A 26989-nucleotide genomic window follows, 5' to 3' on the forward strand; every position below is an offset into this window, starting at 1 on the left:
CGGAACATATGCTTATGTACCGCTGCCTAAGAATTGGTATGGCACATGTTACCTGGCTGTGGTGTTCCCCAAAATCTTTCATGTGGAAGATTTGTGGAATTTGGAAGGAAAAAGATCTCACAGAGGAAAACGTGTAAGAGAAATTGTTGGGGATATATTTGGAGCCATGATACCAACTGTGGGTGTGATTTTGAATGATGTGAAAATCAGAAGGTTGGCAACACTGGTGGACAAGCTCTCTATAAATACAGCCCAAATTCTATTGCTTGTAGATGGGAAGATGGTTTCGATAAGAGCTATGGTTCTTCAAAATCGTCTTGCTTTAGATGTGTTACTAGCAAAAGCCGGAGGAGTCTGTAAATTATTGAAAGTTCAACAGTGCTGCACGTATATTCCTGACAATAGTCGGGATATACGAAAGTACATTAGTGACATTTCAGAAATACATCAAGATTTGCAGGATTTGGCTGCTGATGGACTCTGGGAACAAATTGGTAAAGGATTTGAAAAGGTTGGAAGCTGGTTTGGAAGTCGGACAAGGGATAATGGGATACATCTTGAAACCTATCATAATAGCTGTCATTTGTATAATTGTACTACTGGGAGCAATCAAAGCTGGCAGAAAGCATGGCATAATAAAAATTCCATGAAAAGGCGAGAGCAGCAGTTAGAACGACTGCAGGGCAGTCATTATCTGCATCTTAAAGAGTTAGAAAGATTTAGACAGGGACGGCAAGCTACAGCTTCTGTTTAGGTCAGTCTCTTCTACAAGGAGAAATTGTGAGAGGATAGAATGATGGTGTTATGACACTAGTCATAAGAGGGGGGAACTGATAGAGCGCTTACAGCACTGTAAATTATATGGGTGCACTATACTCATGGTTTAAACGCACTCATGTATTTTCATCGTTTGAAGTGTTTTACAAGTATTAAGATGCATTTTACCAACGTTATCTCCACATTGAAATGTAGTGTGCACATTCAAGTAGGATTTTACATGTATCAGAAACATTCATAATTCCTGTATATGTAATAAACAGGATGAAATCATATCCGTGCAATGTAACGGTGTTTAGTTTAAGTTGCCTGAATTGTAGGGTCAATCTGTAAGATTGTTGTTAGTTTGGGTTAGTTTCTCCTTGGCTGCTCAACAATATTAATTAAATGAATCTCTTTTGTACTTGAAAGTAGCGTGTTCTCATCCTACTGCAGGTGCAGGAATTCAGCCTCGTTATTCTTAGATTTGAGGAGATAACCGGAATGTCTTTGAAGAACACTGGAAGGCGAGAAGGGAGGACGCCTTTCGTGTATGGCCTGCCTGCGAACCAAGGCCATTGGAAAACTAAGAAGAAATTAATTAAAGCTACTGTGGAAGAAATGTTGCAATGGAAAGTTTTATTATATGACGTATTGAGGGATGGAACACTGCTTTTGGTATGATGCGCAGGGACAGAGTTTAGAGACTTCTGCTGATTCTCGGAGGAGAAGGAGCATCTTCGAGTGAGCTCCATAGTCTTAAGCTAGGAAACCCATTTGACGTGAGTACTTCTTAGGAAGTCAACACATGCTGACACCTTTGGGAAATGATATAAAAGAAATAGGTAGGACCCTCATTTAGAGCAGTATAGGGGAAGATATTTTTCTTTGTTTTGTTTTCCTTCCAGATGAACAGAGAACTCGACTCATCTTCCATTCTTAGCTGTGTTTCGCCGAGTCGCACTGCCTGTATCATGTTAATGTATTTGCTGGCCGGGGAAAAATAAACCGGAGCTCCCCAGCCAGTCCAAGCACTGCTCTTATGCTGCTTATAATACTAAACAGCATTTCAGCAGTGCTTGGATTGGCTGGGGCATCAGACACAACGCTCCGTAGAAGACCAATGGGTCTGTGTCTTTGCTGACACAGCTCCATGCTAGCCTTCAATGTGGAATCCTCAGCTAAGCATATCGGGTTGGCCACAGCATATTTTCCAGCCAATCTGACAAGCACAGCTCCGTTGACAGGCGCAGCTGCACATCCCACCCACCTACAGCTTTCAAGAGAGCATCAGCCCCGCCCTTCAAGCAAAACAAAATGGCAGTAGGAGCGGGGCTATTTAGTTGTTAAACAAATGAATGAGTCTGGGATGTAAGTGGCTCACAGCAGTAGCAGGTCAATGCCCCAGCGCTCCTGTGAAGGAATCTCTGCTGACTGAGTGCGCATGTGGATGAGTGAGTATGAGTTTGTGTGTGTATGGCCCTCCCCACTGCTCAGACTGACTCAAAGTTGCCACTGCTCTCAGAGTACCATAAAATAAGGTAATAGTTATTCACAAAACCTATAAACTGCAAAATCGTGGTATGTGGTGTTAATTAAAACAGCCATTGGCAATCCCTATAGGCCTGGATTTAATCTGCCAACATGTGTAACGTCAGTCATTCACAAATGATATGTTCATATCTTATATACACAAATTCTCTTTATCACATTAAAGCATTCTAGAATTGATTGTGCAAGTACTGCAAAAAAGTAGCAAAAAAGGATTGCTTTCTGCATAAAATATACACAGGAGATAAAGAACTGAATGTGACAAACAGCATGATGATTGAGTGTACCTTAAGATGTAAAATAGTTTTTCATGCATTCCAATGGTACAGCTTACTAGAAGGCAGAATGATACAACAAATACCCAATAGCATGAGCTGAGAATCTATTACTTCTGCTGGTTGAGGCAAAGTTCACTCTATCTATATTTTACAGAATTGGTAGCAATATGTCTTGCGGACACCTGCTTCCTCAAGTCATGCCAAACACATCACAATTACTTAAATATGGGCAACTTATTCAGGGAATTGGCATTTTGAAGCAACATGCATGCTACTGTATATTAAAAGCACGTGTAACAATACTGGCCACTGGTGCATAAATGTTAATTTATCAATGTTAACATAAAGAACATCATGTAGTGAAAGGTGCATATTAACCTCTTTAGATGAGGCCTTCGGCCAGTTGCAGACGGCTGCACTCCCTCCTCTGGGCACGTGTCAGCCATCGGATGAAACTAGGTAGGGTTATAAAGGCCTTATTTTTTTTTTTCAACAGTCTGCTCGGGGGGGGGGGGGGGGGTGGGAGGGGGCTTCCAGAACAGCCTGATTGTTTTTCTTTCTCTTTACTGCAATGATGATCTGTGCGCAGGGCGCAATGACAGCATTGCAGTAAAAGTGAAAGTAAAACGAGCTGACGGTCTTGTTTTACTTTCACTGAATCAGTGTTCTGGGGCATGTCTCTGCCCCTGAGCATTGATTCCCATGGAAGAGCTATCAAAGGGGAGAATCTCTCCTTTCCAAAGGTACCTCTACCCAGGAAATCCCTGCCTGGGGTTCGCCACAGGAGAGCGATCCCCAAGCATGGATCTACCCACTAGCCACCAGGGATAGGAGGAGCAGCCCCTTGGACAAAGGTTTGCATGATCCCTTGGCAATTTTTATGTTTCAGTATTTCCAACCCCCGGAGGAGGGCAGATGGGGGCAATTACCCTGATATGGCCCCTGAGGGGGACAAAAGGTAATCTAGAAACCAGGTATTTTTACCCACCCTATGTAAATAGACAAAAAGTATTTCTGCCCCCCCGATCGGCCCCCAGAGTAGCAGAAAGGCCACTAGACAACAGAGAATGTTTTTTTTTTAAATATAGGCGGGGGGACTACTGCCCACCCCAGGTAAATAGGGCAAAAAGCCCACTAGATGCCAGGAAAATGTTTTTTTTTAAATATAGGGGTGGGGGCTGTCCACCATAGGGAAGTCTATACCCCACCCAAATAAATTGAGCAACAGTCTTTCTGCCTCTCTTGGGAGCAGATGGGGATAATTACCCCCAATCTTTTCCCCAGAGAGGACAGAAAGTCCACTAAACACATGGAGAGTTAAAAAAATATATATAGTTGTGGGGGCTGCCCACCAAATGCATAACCATTCCCCACTCCAACTAAATGGGGGAACAGTGTTTCTTCCCCCTGTGTGGGGACAGATGGGGTAATTATCCCCAATCTGTCAACCTGAGGGAGCAGAAAGCCTACAAGACACTAGGGATTTTTAAAATAAAAATATAGGGGTGGGGGTTTCCCAGCATGGGCATGGCCATGCCCTCACCCCAAGTAAATGGGGAAACAGTCTTTCTGGCTCCCCGGGGGCAAGGGAGGGTATTTACCTCCGATCTGCCCCCAGGGGGCGGAAAACCCACTGTAAGGCAGGATTATATATTTTTTTATAAAATAATGGGGTGGGTCTTACCCATCCTAACATCAGGCCCCACCCTCATCCCTAAAACCTATGAAGTCTTTATCCTCCACAGTGGACAAATATTTAGAGAACAATGGTTCGCTAGTTTTTGCAAACTCCGTAATTAACATAGAAGGACTTGCTGCGCACAGTATTTGTAGGCATACAATGTAGACAGGTTATTCTTGCAATTAGTTTATTCATTCCATAATTGCAGTGTTCATTCGCTTGTGGTGAAGAAAAGTGCAGTGAAAAGAGATGATATAAAAACACAGTGCATCACAATTAAAGAGACATATCACTGCTTTTGATTATATAAACAGTGTGTAAGGGGTCTATATAAGTCTGTTGCCTAAGGTGTTTCTGACCTGTTTAATATAAGGTCATGAGGACGAGAGCAAGAGTGGTCAGTATCTGGTATCAAGCAAGGCGATCCTGTAGGGTTAGCAGGAACACATTTTTTTTTAAGTTAAAAAAAAGGTTTATTGAAAATATTGATATGAGCATAAAAACAATACTTCGTATAGACAATCATTTACCAATGCATAAATACTAGGCCTGGGCTAAAATTCCGTTCCGCTCGCGGAAATTGCAATAATTTGACATTTTCGCGATCCGCGGAGAGCGCGAAAATTTCAAAATTTCTGCAATCCGCATTTTACCGGAAATTTTTTGCTTGCTCGGGCTGTTAAATAATACATTCTCGCGTGCGCGCGATCGCCTTACCTGAATCCCCACGTTCGCCGACAAGTTTTCACGGTCCGGTTGCGTTCTCCACGAGATGTTGGATTGTTGGTAGCCATTTGCGCTGTCTCGCGACATTCGCGCCCTCAGTAACGTCATTCGTCACGCGATCATGCACTGCGAGACAAGTGAAAACAAGATGGTCGCGCCCGCGAGCAACCGCATGGGTAAGTTGGCGAGCCGCGACCACGCAGAAAATACCGCGAACGGGCGGGAAAAAAACTTCCGTATCTTCGCTATATTTCCGTGTGTTTGCGGAGATTTTTTAACATTTTTGCGATAATTTGCGAAAGTGAATTTCGCTAATTACGCCCACCCCTAAAAAATACAAGAAAGAATGGTAAAGAATGATGATGCTATACAATAACCGCAGAAGTAACATGTCAAAAATCAAAAAGAAAATATACAATTGAAAAGATATTGTGAGAATTGATACGTTAAGTAAGGTTATGTACAAACAATAGGAAGTTAAGGAGGCTTGGTAACTTCTTGTAGTGAGGGAGCAAGTGAAAGAGTTTCCTTCACGAAATTATTTAGAAATTGTGTGAGGGGGCACCAAAGATGTAATCGTTTCGTAGCAAGAGAAAAAGGATGAACGAGTGCTGTATCCAGGCGGTGATTGTGACAAACAGCATACCACCAAGCTAAATAAGACAATTTAGAGGAATCTTTCAATTTTGTTTTTTTTATCTGCAGAAAAGCTACAGCTAGTAACAAATCAATAAGTGTTAGCTGGGATCGTCCTTTGTTCCAGTCCGATGATAGGCTACCTAAGAAAATGTTGGTGAGGGAAAGGGGAGATGTGGTGTGAAAAATAGTGTTAATTTGGTGCCAAACCTGTATCCAAAAGTTAAAAACTTCTGTACAAGTAAAAAGGATGTGTTTAAAATCAGCATCATCTTGGGAGCATGTTCAGCAGGTGTTGGGAATTGTGGAATGTATCTTGTTTAGGTGGCGGGTGTAAAAAAACAATCGATTATAAATAAAAAAAAGTGTCTGTGTCATGCTAGCTGCTCTGGAGGATTTCCTAAGCTTCGTCCAAATTTTGTTCCGTAGAGAAATAGGGCAGTCTGTCTCTAGATCAGATTCCCATGAGAGTTCCACTTTAGTTTTGTCCTGCTTCTCTAGAGGTGTCATTAGATGGGTATAAATAGTGGAAGCTTTGGGGTTTATGTACAAGAGATTATGCCATGAGAAGAGGGGTTGGGAGGTTAAGGAAGGTGAAGTTTTGAGTTTAGCTTATGCATCAAGTGTTGTGTTCTGCAAAACCAAAAATGTAAGTTTAAAGGAAGAAGGCAGATGATAAAGAGTTTGTAGTTGTGTAAATTGAATGGATGAGCCTTGATCAAAAAATTGATGAACCCAGAGTAAACCCTTGTTGCTCCAAGTCTTCCAATATATAGGTTTCCCGTTAAGGAGGATTTGTTTATTATGCCATATTGTGGAATCGAGAAAAGAGTTGTGTATGGCCATATGGGATGCATTGGATAATAAATTACAGGAGTGCTTAATTATGGGAGTAGAGAGTTTTTGTGGCTTGCGGGTAAAGGAGAGATATTCCTGAAATGAGAAAGGAGTTAAAAATGAAGTTTCAAGATCTACCCAGAGAGGCTTGTCTTCAATCTGGTTAGTGATCCAATTCGATAGTTGTCTTAACTGAGAGGCTTTGTGATAATTGGCGAAGTGAGGGAAATTGACACCACCTTCGGATTTTTTAGCATTCCATAAAACAGAAATTAAAATCGAGTTGATTTTTTGAAAAAATTTGAATGGAATGGATAGTGGTATGTTGGAGAGAATATACAAAACTATAGGGGTCAACATCATTTTAATTGTGTCAAGGCGACCCCACCAAGAGAGATGTAAAGGATGCCATCTTGCAGTCAGTGATTTAAGTTTGGCAGAACATTTGTCCGGATTGAGAGAGATGGATGTTTTAATAGAGGAAGAGAACCAAATGCCAAGATATTTTATATGTTTAGAATTCCAAGTGAAGTTAGAGATCTTAAAATCATCCTTGAATTTGTATTTGGTTAGGGGAAGTATCTCACATTTTCCTCTTTTCAGTTTGTATCCAGACACCAGTCCAAAGGCATCCACCTCTCCCAACAAAGCCGTGAGTGAAGTTTGTGGTTGGGATAGAAAAACTAAAATGTCATCAGCGTATGCTGCTAATTTAATTTGTTGAGGGTCCGAAACGAACCCTGTGATTGCGTGGTTTTGGCGAATTCTTGACAAAAAAGGTTCTAGCGGCAAACTAAAAAGAAAAGGGGAGAAGGGGCATCCTTGACGAACACCTCGATTAAGATTGATATATGGGGAAATGAGACCATTGGTAGATATTGCGGCTTTAAGTTCAGAGTAAAGTATGGCAATTAAAGAAATTATTCTTGGTCCAAAACCAACACATTTAAGAGCATGGAAGATGAAAGGCCAGTACTCTCTGTCAAAAGCTTTTTCGGCGTCTAATGCGATAGCTGTGAAAGAATCTGGATAGTGTGATGATTTGGATAAAATGTCGGAGAATGAGCGGGTGTTGTCAGTGATGTTGCGACCTTTGATGAAACCTGATTGTTCTTTGCCAAGCAGCAGGGGAAGATTTGGTTCTAATCTAAGAGCTAAGGCTTTTGAATTATTTTTTATAATCTACGTTGACTAAGGATATGTGTCTATAATTCTTGCAGAAGCATAGGTCTTTATCTGCCTTTGGTATTAAACAAATCAAGGCCTCAGAAAAGGAGCCAGTGGAATTACAAGAGGTGATGAAGGAAGAAATAAGATTGTGTAAGTATGGGATTAGTAGGTGAGCAAAATGTAAATTTAATTCCACTGTGAACCTGTCAGGACCAGGGGCCTTGTCTTTTTAAAGCATTTTTAGAGCGTTCAATAATTCTGTTTGCGTAAGGTCAGCTTCCAAAGGGGCTAAATCCTGTTGGGGATTAGTGTGCTTTTGAATTGTGGAGAAATATTGGGAAAGATCTGTATCTGAGGGTATGTTTTCTGGTGTGTAAAGGGATTTGTAGAAGTGTACAAATTTCTGGAGTATTTCAGAATCTTTGAGCTTCGATATGTGGTTATCATCTATAATAGAATCAATATGGAGTTTATGTTGTTTGATCTTTAATTAATTGGCTAAAAGTTTGCCTGATTTGTTTTGGCCACCATAGTATTTCGCTGAGGATTTTATGAGATATAGAGATGCCTGTTCAGTAGTAGATTCATTAAATGCGATCTTAGCATCGATAAGATCTTTGAGTGAATCCTTCGATTTGGAGGTGTGGAAGTAGTGTTCAAGTTGTTTAATTTTAGAAAGAAGTGAGTTATGTAATATACGTGAAGCTTTATGTTTATTTGAGACAAATCTTATGATGAAATCTCGGGCAGTGGCCTTAATGGCGTCCCATACTGTATGAAAGGAGACATAATTTGTTAGATTAATGGGAAAAAAACTCCTGAGAAAAAGATACAAAGGACGAATTAAAACCAGGATCGAGAAGTAGGGAATTGTTGAAACGCCATTTTTTTGGCGGTGTAGATTGGTTCAAAATGTCCAGTTGAATCGAGACAGGTGCATGATCTGAAATAGGGCCAATATCAGCAGAACGTAGGGATTGGGAGATGTTTTGTGAAATAAAAATATGGTCTATTCGAGATTGTGTTTGATGTGGAGGGGAAAAGAAGGAGTATTCTCTTATGGATGGGTTACAAAATCACCAAGAGTCCACTAGATTCCTTTGTTGAATAGTTTGAGTGAAAGCTTTATGTGGCGCATTTTGTTTAAAGGGGCATTTAGAATTTCTATCAATAAACGGGTCCATCACTTGATTGCAATCACCTAAAGTTCTCTGATGGGTATTTAAGCATTAACTGAGAAATACGAGACCAGAACATAGCGTCACCACTGGGAGGGGCGTATATGTTGAGCAAGGACAGGGAGGTCTTTCCCAGCAGGAGGTTAGTGAAAACCCATCTACCCTCTATGTCGGATTCCTGAGATACAAGCTTGACATTCAATGCTTTGTGGCAAAGAGTTAAAACCCCATTCCTTTTACCATCTCCCGGCGAAAAAAAATATTTCACCAACCCAATTTCTTTTAAATGTAAGTGATCCGCTTTCGGTGAAGTGTGACTCTTGCAAAAACGCAATGTTAGCATTTAGTTTGGAAAGGTGCGATAAGACTCTTTGTCGTTTGATGGGGGAATTCAAACCTCTGAAATTCCATGTGACAATATTCAACAACATGTGTAAAATAGAAATAGTAAAAATGAAAGTGAACCGGTAAAATACTGTACGTTATGAACAATAATACTTATGAAAAATTCAACAGCAGTATCTATGTAAAGCATTGGAAAAAACCTTGTATTAAGTACAAAAATATTGATATTCAAAACTGACTGAGAGAAGTGGAAAGGATATGACATTAAAAAAAAGAAGAGTAGAAGGAAAGGTACATGAAGAAGTGATACATGAGAAAAAGATAAATGACAGAATAGTACATAAGGAAGGGAAGTGAGAAAGAGTAGAAAAAAGGTAATGAGTACTATGAAGAATAGTAGAGATAAATGGGACATACCTACACGGAGTTCAAAACAATGAAAGGGTGGGGAGGGTGAGGCCACACGGAACGGTGACACGTCCAGACTCCATGAGGAAAGGCAGGGGAAACATCAGGATGTAGACAAACATGTAGGACAAAACTTGTTGAATAGACTGAGACGAAGCCTGTGAAGAGAAAAGGGATGATTAATAATATTAAACAAATTGCGATTAAACGCATTATCAAACAAGAATCTAAGAATAACGACCTGGAATCAAAAGGTTGATTAATACAGGTGAAACCAAATATTTCTTAATAAAGTGAACATGGTATCTGCAATAGAAATGAAACGCTAATTTAGGGAACTACAGAATTGTGGATAACATAAGCAAGATCACTTAAAACGTGCATTAGAAGTGTCCATCTGTTTCGGGCAGTGCGTATTGAGGAAACTTTAATTGGGTCCGCGTAAGTCGTGGTGTTATTGTTGAAGGTAACCTTAAACAAGCAGGGGTGAAGTAGTCCAAACCTCGCTCCAATAGAGCGTAGTGCAGGCCTCATAGTAAGGAATTCTCTACGTCGATCCGCCGTTGGTTTCGCAAAATCCTGTAAGAAGAAAAGCTGACTGCCTGAGAACGAGATCCGTTTCATGAGCTTGGCTGCCTGTAAGACTTTAAGGAGGTCCATGTATTCGAGAAAGTATAGTATGCAACCTCTTGGTTTTCTCGTACTCGAAGCTGGTGAATGCATCGGGCCTAGATGGTGAGCCCATTGGATGTTAAGAAAGGTGCCTTCAGGTAAGTTGAGGATTGATGGTAGAGATTTTTTGAAGAAAAATGGGGTCAGGCCCCTCTGAACCTTTTGCCAGACCATATATGCAGAGATTATTTCTCCTTTTTCTGTTCTCAAGATTTTCAACTTGCTTTTGGAGGGCAGTAACTTGAGTTTGAAGAGCCACCGTTTTGGCAGCAGAAGAGTTTAGCGTCTCGACAAAATGCTCAACTTTGGTGACCCTGGGCCTCATGTAGGTAGCCAAATACCGGTCGGTAACGGCCGAAATTCGGTAAAAAACCCGTTACCGACCGGTATTTAGATAGTTGAGATGTAGGAGGCCAAAAACCCATATTCGGTAAATATGAATCGGTAAATACCGATTCAAATTTACCGACTTCAAAAATACCGCTTCAAATTTACCGAATACATATTTTCCGAATCGGTAAATATGAAGTGGTAAATATGAAGTGGTAATACTGAAAAATGATATGTATGTAAATTCAGTAATTAAGAAATCCTTCAAATTCGGTAAATAAGAGTCGGTAATTAACACTGATAGAAAGCAGGTGGTAATTTTCAACAGTGCATTTAAGCAATCCCAAAATGCAACAGCATGGACAACATGGCCGCTCTGTATGTCATTGCAAGGCGGCTACGTCTACAGGCTGCAGGACTGAGGATATGGAGACGGGAGGAACGCATCTACAGACAGCGCATCACACTCTTCCAACTGACTGACGCAGAGATACATGAAAGGTACAGGCTACACCCCCAAACCATCATGGACCTGATAAGGGACCTGCACCCACTCCTAGACCAGCCAACAAGAAGGGCGCATGCCATACCACCACATGTGCAGGTGCTCTGCAGCCTACACCTACTTGCATCTGGCAGTTACCAGGGGGTGATAGCTGCGGTGGGCGGTGTATCCCAGAGTTGCCTGTCCCGTTTCTTCAGGAAGTTCCTGGATGCCATGATGCAGAGAATGCACCACTACATCAGCTTTCCAAACACACAGGCTGAACTGCAGAAAACTAAAACTGACTTTTATCACGTGGCACAGTTCCCCCATGTCATTGGCTGTATAGATGGCACACACATCCCAATCTGCCCACCAGCTGCCACTGAGCACATCTACAGAAACAGAAAGTCCACCCACTCCATCAATGTGCAGGTAATCTGCGATGCAGGGAACATCATCACTGATATCGTTGCCAAATTCCCTGGGAGCACCCATGACTCCTACATCTTCCAGAACAGTGGGATCTACACACGACTGCTTGCGGGAGAATTTGGAGAAGGATATCTGTTAGGTAAGTAACAGTGAAGCTACATAGTACTCAGTGCAAATCATAGTGTATTGAGGCATGTGACTGATGTCTCCCTTTTACTCACCTAGGGGACAGTGCATATGCCGTGCGGTCATTCATCCTCACTCCCTACCTACACCCATCAACCCAGAGTGAGAGACGATATAATGTGGCACACAAATCTACTCGCAATGTGGTGGAGCGCACATTTGGACTACTGAAGAGCAGGTTTCGCTGCCTCCATAAGAGTGGAGGTGCACGACAGTACACACCCATCCTCTGCTGCAAGATTATTGCCACTTGTGCAATGCTGCACAACCTTGCCACAAAGAGAGGCACAGAGGTCGAAATTACATATACTGAGGACACTGATGATGAGTCTGCACATGCAGAGGCCAACGCAGCAGGAGTACAAACAGCAACAGATGGAAGAGTGAGACGGGCAGAGATCACATGCAACTATTTCTGAATGAGTAAGGGGACACAGCCTGTAGTTGGATGCCATAACGTAGTTTAATCAGGCAGCACTATGCCACAACACTAAGGAAATTGTATTCCAACAACAATAAAAAATTAAATTTTTTGAGTTAAGGGTTACTTCACCCAAATGTGTCATTGTTTCTCATGACGCATTAATGTTTGCGCCCACGCGCAGCAGTGCGGGATGGAATTGAGGGGTCGTCCTCACTGGCTGGGGTACCAGTGGCACCACGTTGACGCCTGTTGCTGTGGAAATATGGATTTTTATGATCAGTTATGTCCCCTATCTTGGACCCCAACGGTTTCATGTATAAATCACAAGTACATGTATGTTCCCTCCAGTTCCAGTTATGAAGACGCAAATACATGTGCGTCCACCGTTAACATGTCCTCTTTCAGATCCGCCATGAATGGGCCGGATATTCCATTCCTAAGTACGAAAGGCCACCGGCTTTATATGGTTCACTTATGCTATTTTTCAGTCCAGGCGAGTAGGCCCTGATTCTGTCATCAAGCCTTTTCCTGCCTTCTGCCTCTGAAAGCTCCAGTCTGAGCCTGCATCTGTGACCATGAACTTTGTCTCACTCCCTGCGCGGCTAACGGTGCCTGATCCAGCCCGTCGCCTGCCAAGAACTGTATTTCACCTTCGAAATTATCTGCTCCGCTCCCTGCCCAATGCATTCCTGTCTAGTAGTTTAAGTAAACATCCTGCCAGCTACCGAGCAAAGGCCCGGCTTCTCTGTCTTTATGCAAGTAATTCATAGCCCTGTTACTATGGACGATTTCTGCCCCCGCATATTGTGTAGACACTTAGACGCTTGTACACGCACTCACAGTCAATATAGTCAGTATAGAATAAGGTTCTACTCCGAGAGACCTTTCTTTTTGGATAACATAGTTCTTTAAACATAGGATGTTAGATATGATTTGGGATTAGGTTGACATAACCCCAGACTTTTGTCTCCACATGTAGAGCTAAATGTCAAGTCCCTTTCTCCCTCTAGCCCCACGTCAGTTACACGTCATGCTCGAGTTGAGCACAAGTAAGGCAAAGTTCCAGTACAATTCCAGCAGATCACGCAACCCCCTCCAGGTATCCACCCACACATGACAAATTACCCATTATCATCAAGTGGACGCCCACATGGACGCCCACCTTCACGCCTACTTACACGCCCACATGCTCTTATCTCATTCTCTCTTGCTCTTTTGCTTACGTACAATTGAGAAATGTATATATACTGTACTCTGTGAATAATGTTTTGAGAATATTGAGAATACTTTTGAGCCCCTTTCCAGATCCAATTTTGGTGATGGAAATATTCTCCCTTTGACTCGAGTTATTGGAATAAATCCCTTTATGAACCTGATACCACAGACTCAGCCTCTTGCTTTATGCATGATCTTATTGATATTCTGAAATACATAGAGCGTAATATTTTATTTACCACATAATGGCGCCCGAACAGTTTAATCTCTTTCCCCACACGCCGGAGATGAAGGTCCAGTTTTGCCCCCTTCCACAGCCGTGATGGACTTCAAGCGCGCACGTCGCGGGTCTTCCCACCAACTCCCTCAGGCCAACGAAGGGGACAGACTGCGACCAGGCATCCATACGAGGCGGTGAGGAACGCAGATTGTCCTACCCAGAGCCCACCTGCGAGAGAGCTGTGTCCGAGGTATACAGAGGCCCACCAGATTCCGAAGTTCCGAAGTATCCAAGTCACGAGTCGAGTCCAGTCCAGTCCAGTTTGGTCTAGTCCAGTTCAGTTCCGAGGCCTTCCGTTCCGAGCTACCCGGTGAGTACCATTGCTGGGGAGGCGTTCTGACGTGCACATAGGTTGTGCCGGTCAAGACGGGTTTGGGTACACAAATGCGGTCTGCACTGTTTCAGCAGTGTATCTGTACTGTTTAGCAGTATATCTAGTATGTCTAGTATATAATTCAGAATCATCTAGTTAGTGTCGAGTATTATGCTAAGTGATTAGTTCCCAAATGATCATTGTTGTTCGTTAAATGTTAAATGTTAAATGTTTTAAATACGTTCTACATATTGTGGTGTGAATGACTGTTCATTATTGTATTAAGTGTGTTCAAGTAATAAGGTCTAAAAATGCCGCTCTTTTCAAAATTAAGACAGATCAAAACTAGAAAAGGGGTACTCGAAGAAGCTGTTCCCATTCCACCTAGGGACACTCCAGGGTACTTTATGTATCATAAGCATGGCCTAGATGCCGTATTATTTCTTGATTTATGGGTGGACTGCACCAAGGATTTACCAGAAAGTCAGAGGTGGCCCGCAGTTGGGACATGGGATGCAGATTGCATCATGAGAGTAGAAGAAGAATTATGGAAAAAGATAGCCAGACAGTAACAGAAAGATGCCATTGAATTATGGCGTAAAGAATAGCATAGACGCACAGAGTAAGCGCTCAGAAAAGAAGAGAAAAGTAGGGAGGATTCAGACAAAGCCCGAGAAAACGTGTTAGTTGAGGAAGGTATCCGAGTAAAAGCAGAACAAGTAGATGGACAACGAAACACTCTTATGAAAGAGAAAATGTAGACAAGCTTGGAAGGATGCCATTGAGTTTTGGCGCAAGGAGTCACATAGGAGGTCAGAGTAAGTGTTTCACGAAGCAGAGAGAAGTAGACTGGAGTCTGGAAAAGCCAAGGAAAAGATTTTAAAGGAGGAATTGGAGTAGGTAAAATGAGCGCAGGCTGACAGAGAAAGAAATACTGACGTTGCTGGTATTTATCCCGTCCTTTCAGAGGACCTAGCAAGAGTGGCCCCAGTAGAAGGTCCAGTTAGAGTGCCACCGCAAGTACCACGATACATATAATAATGATATAGTAGCCCAAAGGTTCTTGAGCCTCCCACCATACGAACAGCGCATAGCTGGTGTTTACATGGTCCAACATTTGACTACGTTGTCAATAGGAAATTGAGAGGGGTGTAGCTAGAGAAGGAGCAACACCTGTGATTTGATGACACCCCTAATGTACAAAGTGTTAATGAAAAATAATTAGTGAAAAGTTTAGCTTGAGAAAAATTGTGGGTATTTCGAATTTACAAAATTGTTCCAGAATCCAGGTTTGTGTTCTTGGTGGTCCAGTGAGCCAATGTGCTGGGTCAAGTCGGTAAGATTATGACCCCCTGAGTGCAAATTGTATGTAAAAATAATTTTTCAATTGAGCGAATTATTGCAGTTTTTATGGAATTGAGTAGTCTTTTTGTCTTTGACAGCTTCAGAGTGAGGAGAAGGTGGGGGCTGTGTAGAGCAGTATGTGATACAGAAATCGGAGACAGATTCTGACCTTGTAGCCAGCGTAGGTGGGGGCCGGTGAGAGGAGCAGAACAGAGGCACTGCTTAGAAAGCTTCTCTGACATCGCATCTGTGTAATGCCTGCAGCCGGAACAACGAAAAAAGTTGGCTGGCAGCCCAGGCTCAGGCCGCGCTGAGGGGCTATTTTTAACTTCTCTGATAAGACAGGGCAGCTGAGAAATGTAAGTCGAGAAAGATTCCCTTGTTCTATTCTGTGCAAAACGAGTGCCCCGAGGAAATGTCTATGGAGAAGATTTGTTTTATTTTTTAGCAAATGCTATATTGCTTCTGGCCAGAAAGTAAAATGTTGCTCTTGCTTGGAATTTTAAGGGCTATGTGCCTATATAAAAACGATTTTCAAATTCAGACATTTTTGAATTGTGGCCACAAGCTGCCACCAGTTGCATTGGATAAATGATCCAGTGGTTAAAAGTCTGTGAGGAGAGATGAGAGGTGCGTCTTCGTCTGGGACATTAGGGTACATTGTGTTGACGAAGATGCATAGCTCATTTTTATAAAAGAAAACAAACAGGTTCGTGTGTTCTTCGTTTTTGATTATTATTGCTGATTCTGTTTTTATAAAAGAAAACAAACAGGTTCGTGTGTTCTTCGTTTTTGATTATTATTGCTGATTCTGTGTGTCAGACTTGACACGGTGATTTCAGATGGGGGTATATAGGGCAGGTAAATGAATTATTGATTATAAGCCTGACAAATTAAGCAGGCCAGAATGTTCGCCTCTGAGCTGTAGGTACTGTAATTGCGCATCGCTGCTCATTTATATATGTTAGTGCAATTGTCTATGCTTTCTGTGCTTAGTATACTGATGGCTTGGCATATGTATTTTATATATGTTTTGTTTTTGTGTTGTATTGACCAGTCTGTTTAGCGTTTAATACCAAGTTCTCCTGTGCAAGTACAGAGATAGTCGTGACGACGGCGATCTTTGCACAGCGCTTGGCTGGAACTTGTTCACAATTACTAAATTTCACAGATGTGATATTACCTTTATCATGCTGTCAAAATAGCAGACAACACGTTATCAGTGTATGTCTAATTGGTGTTGGAGATGAATGAAACAAAAGAAAGAGGCTATGCAAGACTAAAATATTTTTCACATAACTGCCTTTCTCTTATAGACAGGCAGCCTCGGTCATATGTTTCCAGATTGGACATTGAGGAACCATTATGATCTGTGCACTCGCATCTTACCTCTTGAAAGGCCTGTTTTAAATAAGGACTGCCACCACAGAGTGACAAATGAGGCTCGGTATTTAGGGTAATGAGAAAATATCTGACAGGATTTCCTTTTTAAAGTTTGCTTTAGTAAGCTCATTCTTGTAAATGGTGGCCCCAAAAGTTGACTTGTTTTTAAATTAGGCTATTTATTGTATAGGTGGAAATTATTGCAAAATGACTGATTTCTTTAGCAGATAAATTATTAATTATCAACATTAACAACTGTTCTTAAACTTGGTTTTCCGAATATTTAGGTAATTTAGCATTCCTATTAGGGCCTACTAGCATTAATATTGACTTCAGGTTGGTGTAGGTTCATGTAATAGGGACATTTGCATATGAGATGTCATTTGGCTAGCTTATGAGCTAACACAATGAGGTTTGTACATTAATTTGAAGGATTTCTCGCCGTTTCAAATACGCTGTGTATCTCCTATAATTTTGCTTACGTCCAGTAGCTACACACAGGGATTAATAGTGTTGACAAGACACAGGGTTTGATAGTGTTTGACAGCAGTGAAATCTGTTTCAGATTTCCTCCTGTCAAAAAGGGGGGGAAGGAGGAGAATATTGGCTTTCTGCTGGCCCCTGAGGAGGTTTGCTTCCCGCTAGCCCCTTAAGAAATTAAGCCCCTTAGAAATTAGCCCCCTTAGAAATTAAGTCGAGGAAATAGGTATGGTGCTTTCCCCTTTTTCTCATGTTTTATTGTGATCTTTCAGGGGAATTAGTTGTGGGCACCGGAACGTATTCAATTGATTTCTGGTTTTTCCCAGCCCAAGACACAAAAAGACTAAAGTCCTCAAGAACACACTGTGGCATTTGAAGAATTAAAGAGAGCTTTATGTCAAGCACCAGTTTTAGCAAACCCTGATTACAACAAATCGTTTATGCTTTTTGTGACAGAGCGGGATGGAACAGCACTATCTGTCCTAACACAAGATCATGCAGGAAAACACGAGCCCTGTGCTTATTTTTCTAGTACATTAGACCCAGTAGCACAGGCTTTGCCTGCGTGCCAAAAATCAGTTGCAGCAACGGCCTTAGCCATAAGACAAAGTGACTTGATAGTGCTGGGCCACCCTCTGACAGTACAAGTACCACACGCAGTAGAGGTTCTCTTGAACCGGACACAAACACAACACCTGACTGTAGCTAGACTGACAGGCTATGAGCCAACGTTATTTCAACCACACATAGAGATCAGACGATGCAACATACTGAATCCTGCTACCCTTTTGCCCTCCAGTACAGAAAGCGTTTCACCACACGACTGTGTTGAAGTAATACATACCGTGACTAAACCAAGACAAGACTTGACAGACGTTGCACTCCCAGACCCCGACCTAACACTATAAGTTGACGGCTCATGCATGAGGACAGGGGCGGGAGAATTAGTGGCAGCATATGCAGTGACTACTGATACTGTAATAATAGAGACTAAAAGAATAGACATATTGTCAGCACAAGCAGCAGAGCTCATCGCCCTGACACAAGCGTGCATAAGAGCTAAGCACCTGAGAGTAAACATTTACACCGATTCTCTGGCGAGAAAGAGGTTTCTTGACCTCTCATGGGGCCAAGATACAGCATGGCCCCCATATTCAAGCCCTACTGGAAGCAATACATTTACCAACAGCCATAGCTATCCTAAAATGTAAAGCACATACTAGAGCCACAGATACCATTTCCCAAGGCAATGATCTGGCAGACCGAACTGCTAAACAGACAGCTCAGACCCCACTAGACATGACAAAGTTACAGGTTCAATAAGTGTCCAAAGCCATGACAGTTAGGGATCCTTCCAAGGATGTACAAGACATACAGACACATGCTACGATGGACGAATTAAAGAAATGGTCGGAACAAGGAGGGGTACTGACTGATCAGGGTTGGATGACAAGGGCAAATCCACATGGCTTCTTCCTGATTCGATGGTACAAGTGATTATAAATACCGCACATAGTCCTGCACACTTAGGAGAGAAAGCAATGATAGATAGCTTACAGAATATATGGTTCAACAAGCACCTGCGTGCAGCAGCGAAACAAAAGGTCAGAACATGTATGATCTGTTGCCAATTCAATCCAGGTAAAGGCATTCCGATGGAACAAGGTGGATTCCATCCACCTGACCACCCTTTTGAAGTGCTCCAAATGGATTATATCCAAATGAACAGATGTAGAGGTTACAAATATGTCCTGGTACTAATGAAGCAGGTGTCCCTTCTGTTAGGGTATACCTGGAAATTCCATTGTGTGCGACATCCTGAAGCAGCAGGCCTTGTAGAAAGACATAAACAGACATTAAAAATTTGCGCAGACAAAGGTGTAGATTGGATGGTAGCCCTGCCGGTTGCCCTCTTTTACATGCGAATGGTAGCTCATTCTAGAACAGGCTTATCTCCCTATGAAGTGGTCTTTGGTAGACCACCAAATATGTGGAGCACTACAATGCCTAAAAGATTACTGATGTTAATAGTAACATGCTGACAGATTACCTGGCTTCCTTGATGTCTGCACTACTCTCTTGTTGTTCGCAGGTTGCTGCCGCCTTCCCTGACAACACCCAGGTCAAAGAATACTCCATCGCTCCTGGATGAAAGGCGCCACAGTCAGTGCTCTGGACCACGGGGACGGCCGTTAAAGTCAAAGTGCACCTTCACCACTCTTTTACAAAGGAAAAAGACTTTGAACTTGGATTTTGGATTTTGAACACCATTTTCTAGAGGAGACTCCCCAGAAGTTTCCACAAAGCTAAACTTTGATCTAAGAAGTCAGAACCCGTTTGATCAATTAAGTCCACTAGGTGGTGAAGCGGTTGAACATGTATTCTGGCTCGCATAAGATCTTGGACAATAACATAAAGCAAAAATAAGAGAGCAAGATAAGAAGCAAATAGATGTATAGTGACTGTAATTTTTCAATCTCTTCTGTGCATCACGATAATATGTATCAGCTTAATACTACATGCTATTTTTCCTCCTATTGCCTCACTCTTATACTCCTCCACTAATGATACCATAAAGCACACATTTAGTGATCTGCCATCCTATGAGCTATCATATCGACTTGCCTTACGCAACAATACCTTTATTCAGATGCTGCACCATTCACATCAGACTAGCAATGCTACAGACTGCTGGGTCTGTGGCCGACTCCCCCCCTATCAGAACTATAAGGGAGTTTTGCCCCTCTTTCTCTATCCGTTCACACACAATGGCTCCTGTGGAGCATGGTTTAGTTTGATTAATTCCCTAGATTCGAATTCCGCAGTTTATCAAGACAACTGGGTATGGGGAAACCTGAACTTAGTTTTGCTTAAAGTCTGCTACCCTAACAAGGAGGGACTTCCCAAAAGAACAGGAACTGATCTAAGAAATGAAGTATATGGATTAGGTAATTTTACACTTAACCTCATGATCCTGAACGTTGAATCTGAAGCTACACCAATCTTGCCCGCCATGTCCGTATTCCCAGTAAAAGGGGAATTATGTATAAGAAAGAATGGCTCCATACACATGGGCCATAGTAAATGCACCACTGTAATAAAATTCAGTGATCAAGGCAAGTCTACATTTAGAGCTTCTCGTCATTCCTACTTTATATGTGGCCAGACCGCATATATACGCCTACCTCTAGATTGGGATGGTACCTGTTACATAGCATTCCTCCTACCACCTGTTTTCCTAGCTCCTCCTGATTATCATAGAAATACTCATTTAGTACACAATAGACAGCAGAGAGATCTCCCAATTGTCGATTACACTGAAACAGCATGGGAAAAATACACAGATTTCAATAAAGGTTTCTTTCCCTATATAGGTACAGTTACCAATAGTAAGCTGATACGTAGATTAACCAGAACCCTTGAAGCAGTAGTGAACGAAACTATTTCCGCCTTAGGCAATTTAACAGAAGAGCAGTCTGCTATGCGGATTGTTGTGCTTCAAAATCGTCTTGTCCTTGACGTTATCCTGGCCGATAGGGGCGGAGCTTGTAGGGTCATCAAATCAAGCTGTTGCATTTTTCATACCAGAAAATTCGCCATCTGTATATAAAGCCATAACTCGCCTTCATAAGATTGTAAGCCAGATACACCAGAATCCAGGCACCTGGACTTGGTCCGGTTGGTTTTGGAGTGTATTATCTACCTTTGGATGGAGGGTCCTATCCTTCCTAGGTATTGGCTTTCTCATACTATTCAGTTGCTGCTTATGCCTACAATGTGGACCAGCGATTTGTGGTCTGTGTGCCACATCGTGTATTCCACCACCAAGATTTCGTTCGTCCCAGAAGAAAAAAGAAGAACAAATGATGCTATATGAACAGATCAATGGATTGATGAAGATTGATATCTCTTGACGGGCAAGTAGGGGACAAGGAGGGAATGTGGAAATATGGATTTTTATGATCAGTTATGTCCCCTATCTTGGACCCCAACGGTTTCATGTATAAATCACAAGTACATGTATGTTCCCTCCAGTTCCAGTTATGAAGACGCAAATACATGTGCGTCCACCGTTAACATGTCCTCTTTCAGATCCGCCATGAATGGGCCGGATATTCCATTCCTAAGTACGAAAGGCCACCGGCTTTATATGGTTCACTTATGCTATTTTTCAGTCCAGGCGAGTAGGCCCTGATTCTGTCATCAAGCCTTTTCCTGCCTTCTGCCTCTGAAAGCTCCAGTCTGAGCCTGCATCTGTGACCATGAACTTTGTCTCACTCCCTGCGCGGCTAACGGTGCCTGATCCAGCCCGTCGCCTGCCAAGAACTGTATTTCACCTTCGAAATTATCTGCTCCGCTCCCTGCCCAATGCATTCCTGTCTAGTAGTTTAAGTAAACATCCTGCCAGCTACCGAGCAAAGGCCCGGCTTCTCTGTCTTTATGCAAGTAATTCATAGCCCTGTTACTATGGACGATTTCTGCCCCCGCATATTGTGTAGACACTTAGACGCTTGTACACGCACTCACAGTCAATATAGTCAGTATAGAATAAGGTTCTACTCCGAGAGACCTTTCTTTTTGGATAACATAGTTCTTTAAACATAGGATGTTAGATATGATTTGGGATTAGGTTGACATAACCCCAGACTTTTGTCTCCACATGTAGAGCTAAATGTCAAGTCCCTTTCTCCCTCTAGCCCCACGTCAGTTACACGTCATGCTCGAGTTGAGCACAAGTAAGGCAAAGTTCCAGTACAATTCCAGCAGATCACGCAACCCCCTCCAGGTATCCACCCACACATGACAAATTACCCATTATCATCAAGTGGACGCCCACATGGACGCCCACCTTCACACCTACTTACACGCCCACATGCTCTTATCTCATTCTCTCTTGCTATTTTGCTTACGTACAATTGAGAAATGTATATATACTGTACTCTGTGAATAATGTTTTGAGAATATTGAGAATACTTTTGAGCCCCTTTCCAGATCCAATTTTGGTGATGGAAATATTCTCCCTTTGACTCGAGTTATTGGAATAAATCCCTTTATGAACCTGATACCACAGACTCAGCCTCTTGCTTTATGCATGATCTTATTGATATTCTGAAATACATAGAGCGTAATATTTTATGTTGCTCCGACGAGTGTCTGGGACAGGGGGGGTTATGCTGCTCCTGCTGGTCGTGTCTTCTGTGTCGCCAGCATCCAAAGCGCCAGCTGCTGCAGACTGGCTGGTGAGCAGCACTTCTAGTGCACTTGTGACCCTAACCATCCCCCTGGACACATATGTGCTGCACTGTGCAAGGCCCTCCTGCATCGCCACAGAGCGCCTGCAGATCAGCGATGTGGCAGTCGCCAGCCGGTTCACTGCCCTCGAGGTTTGATCCTTCCTCTGATGTCCCCTGCGCCGTGTGGCCCTGTCCTCATCGAACTTCGAGCACAGCAGCATGATGGATTGGGACATGTCCCGCATGCCCGCTGCCATATCAGCAATGCCCCCTGCCATGGTGGTGATGCCCTTTTCAATGTTCCCAAAGGTGTTGTTGAGGCCACGCATCTGTCGCTGTACGGACACCATTGCCCTTGCCTGGACGCGTTGTATCTTCACCATGGTGCCCTCAAGACCTGAGAACACTCCATGGCCCTGTTCAAGGGGAGGTGGACTCTGCGGCCGAGCCCTGCGGCGCCGTCTGCCAACTGTGTGTTCTCCCTCAGACTCGGAAGGCACACTGGCATGGGTTAAATTCTGGGGTACAGTGGACGTTTCCGGGCCCCTCGACTCCTCGGATGATGAGTCGGTCACATCCAACCTGGCTGCAGGACGCCTCCTCAACCTGTGTAATGCAGGATGTGAAGATGGTGGTGAAACCTGCAGGACTGGGGATGCTGGCAGGAGCGGCGATGCTGGCTGGGGTGGTGTAACTGCCTGTGGTGCCGTTCCCTGGGCGGAACTGGTGGTGGCCTTCTCTGTGCTGGGTGTGTGGTGTGCCCTCTCTCCCTTCTCATGGCCAGTTCTGTGCGCAGTAGTGCCTGTGGACAGAAAAGCGACAGCAGCTAAGTGTACCTGCAGCTTTTTCTAGAATGACATGACAATACAATTTCTAGACAGTATCTCAATGTCCTCGTCTCATGATTGGCCTTTCAGGGACTACATCTCCCATGATGCATTGCAGGCATGCACTGATACCTGTACTGGAGTGGGATTCTCATGGCACATTTTGGGAGTTGGGATAGGGGTGGGGGGGGCACATTGCTGTGCAAGCGTCTTACCTTGTTTGGAGGTGCCTCTGGCGGAGCTGTCAGCGTCCCCAATCCCCACGATGCTTTCTGACTCAATCGTTGTCTCCACTAGCTCCTCCAGTTCTGTCAGGGCTGGTGCTCTGTTGCGTCCACCTCCTGTCTGGCTGGCCTCTTTTTTTAAATCTGCAACCTTCCTCTTTGTGATGATGCGGATGTCATACCACCGCTTCTTCAGGACATCGATGTCCCGGGGGGGTCACTCCCACGGCATTCACCTGTGCCTGGATTCCAAGCCAGATCTTTCTTTTTTCTGACTCAGGCACTTGCTGTGACAGTTTTCCAAATAGTTTCTGGTGCTGCTTCACGACCTCCTCCACCAGAACTTGCAGCTCCTTTGGGCTGAATTTGAGCTTTCGCTTCCTCTCCCCTCCTTCCCTCTCTGTGTCCTGGCTGGCCATTCTTGCAGTCTCCAGGTCTGAATCTGGCAGTTGCTCTCTTCCTCTCCTCAGCACTCCCAGCCTCTCCAGAGTCTGCTAATTGTGTGCACCTGCCTGGGTGTGGCCACTTCCTGGTTGGGTGGGGTTGAGGTTGCACAGGATTGGCTGCTTGAAGTCATGTGTTTTTGAACTGCCGATTCGGTATTTACCGAATCGGTATTTACCGAATCGGAATATACCACGTCGGTATTTACCGAATCGGAAAATACCGCTTCGGTATTTACCGATTCGGAAAATATCGCTTCGGTATTTACCGAATCGGTAAATTCCGATTCATGTTTACCGAATTTTACCGATTCGGTAATGTTTACCGATTGTTGACCTACATATAACTTACCGATTCTTAAATACCGATTCGGTAAAATTCGGTATTTAGGAATCGGTAAAAATAATTTACCTACATATGGCCCCCTTTCTTCTAAATTCTTCCATCCGTCTGTAACAACTTGGATTTGAGAGTTTGTTTCCTCCACAAATGGTCTCAGGGCACACATTTGCTCCAGGAGAAGATGCATAGATACTGAGGAAGATTGCTTTGGTGGAGAAGGAGGGTCTTTTTTCAACCGCTTTGTTGTAGTTTTGTTACCTGCCGATGAACCACTTGCGGCAATAGGAGCTGCCATTTTAGGGGAAGAATTCAGTGTTGGTTCCATTTGGACAGAGTGGGTTTGAAATTTGCCGCGTGCCAAATGTGTGCGCTTTGAAGCAGCTTGTATAGAAAAAACGTTTTTCAATCTGCCCATAGAATGGAGTATAGTCAAAAATAGTGTTAAAGGTAATAAAGATGCGACAAATCACCTCAATTGAAAGTATGCAGGCTGAGAGCTAGTGCAATAATAATGATAGAGAAACCGAGACATGGAGGAATAATAGTGACCACAAGCGTGTATAAAAACCCAAAGCACGATGAAGTATCAGGCAAAGCTATTAAAATAATCAGAAGAACATTGCCAGAGTCTTGAGGAAAATAGAGAACAATGAGTGGTTAAGGAGATGCATGAGATGAGGAGCAATATCACTTTGGCAATGCCTTAACCAAGGTGTTGTGCAAGACAAGCTTTAAAATAGAAAGAGAATACAATACGCTGCATCATTCTCCCGATACTTGCTGTGGCGTGAGGCAGTTAATATGGAGCAGCTCATGAGCGCGTTCCGCTCTGACTGATCTATTTAGATAACGTGAGCCGCTAAAATGGCGGCCATCAGAGCGGCCGTTACGAGGATAACGATAAAAAGGCTGAAAAAGCGCCTGCTGGGAGTTGAAACCTGTTTCACCGTGTAAAAGGCAGGTTCCGACATCCGCTCGTCTCGAAGGAGGCAATTCAGGCTGTGAAATTCATGGGAAAATCCTTCCGGCTCCCTGCCGTTCCCATCCGAGTCACGGAGGCGCCGCCATGTTCCTTGGGCGCTAGCCACGCCCACCACAGGAACACATTTTTAGCGGTGTTAAATGTCCTTTGGGCGAGTAATTTATTTATACTCTGTTTCACGAAAGGGGTACAGGAATGAGGATGTTTTTTGGGGGGTTCCACAGCCTCAAGGGGGACCATAGCTCAGCTATAAGGTCCTGAGCAACCTGGTTCCAAGGGCAAATCCCAGGAAATGGGGAGTGGAATAAACCAAAAATAAATTACGTAGCCATGCCACAGAACTACCATCTATAGTGTAAATTAAAGGCATGTAGTTGTCCCAATGGTATTATTCATAAAGATTGTATGTCGTGCAAGATAGATTCAGAAGCATGGAAATTCTATTATGCACTACCGCACGGAGTCTGGTTATTGCGATTTTCAAAATGCGCACTCAGATAAGTCAGAGCACGGAAGTAGGCAGGGAAACTGTCCTATGCAGTGCCGGTGAGGTTCTGGCACTGCTGGCTTTAGCATTCCATCCTAATGGCAAGCAAGAGGACATTTGATTTTTTGGGGTGTTGTTTTTACGTGTGGGCCAGGAGAGTGTGGCTAACTCCCAAGATTGTCCCACTGACAATGTTGAACAGCTGCACTTTTTAGGTTTGGATAGAATGCCACCTGGTAAAGCCTACTATACCCAGACAGCTCTAAAAACTACACATCTGGGGAACTCCAGTGTGGTGTGCTTCACATGCATCTCAAACTATTTTCTAACCCACAATGCCCTGCAAACCTTAAACTTTGAATAAAAACAGACATTTTCCTCACATATCTTTGAGGAAAACTTCTGGAATTTATGGAGAGCTACAAATTTCCTACCACACAGCATACCACCAAGTCTCTTGATAAAAATGGTACCTCACTTGTGTGGGTGTCCCAGGAGACCTTAACACAAAAGTCCCTAAAGTGCTACTTGAAGAAATCAGCAATAGGGGAGCTGTGGAATTTGGGGCTGTGCCCATGGAAACCTGCAACCACAGACATTTTTTAAAAGTAGACAGCCAGGGGATTCCAGGGTAGTGTGCCATGCATGAATCCCACAAGGTTTTCTTTCCCACAATGCCCTGCAAATCTCAAACTTTGACAGAAAACATACATTTTCCTTACATTTCTGTGATTAAAATTCCTAACACCCAGCATTACCCCACTTTTGCTGATAAAAACGCGGCGCCACTTGTGTGGTTGGTCCTTGTGCCCGAAACAGAAATGGATCAAACTGAGGTCAATGGGAGTCCCCACGCAAGGACTCACAAAAGGCCCACTTTAAAAAAACTGGAAGTCTTCCCCTGGTAGCAGGAGGACAATGACAAAAGAAGTACACAATAGGCAAAGGGGAACACAGCAGAAAGACAGAAACAGTAATAAGATAGGGCTAAGTGGCAGTGGGTTGAGAGAAAAGGATTTTGGTCCAGAAGTCCAAAAATCACTAGGCAACCGTGAAATTTCTAATCTTGACAGGTGCAGTAAAATTGATGGAAATCAGGCTATGGGAAACACAACACTCTAAAGGAATACAGAGATACAAGCAAAGGCTGCAAATAACCTATAGATATTTATGGAATCTGACTCTGGAAACAAAAGTGGTAAAAGGCGCAGGAAGGAAAACCCCCTAAACAGGTCTAGATTGCTTCAGATATTTTCAAACTGCCATAGTCTCAGCTTAATAGAATCCAATGATTTGAAGCACATAGAATTCCTAAAGAATAAAATTGGCAAAGACGT

This window comes from Triturus cristatus, chromosome 1_2, assembly GCF_964204655.1.
Source record: "Triturus cristatus chromosome 1_2, aTriCri1.1, whole genome shotgun sequence".
In the NCBI taxonomy this organism is placed as follows: domain Eukaryota; kingdom Metazoa; phylum Chordata; class Amphibia; order Caudata; family Salamandridae; genus Triturus; species Triturus cristatus.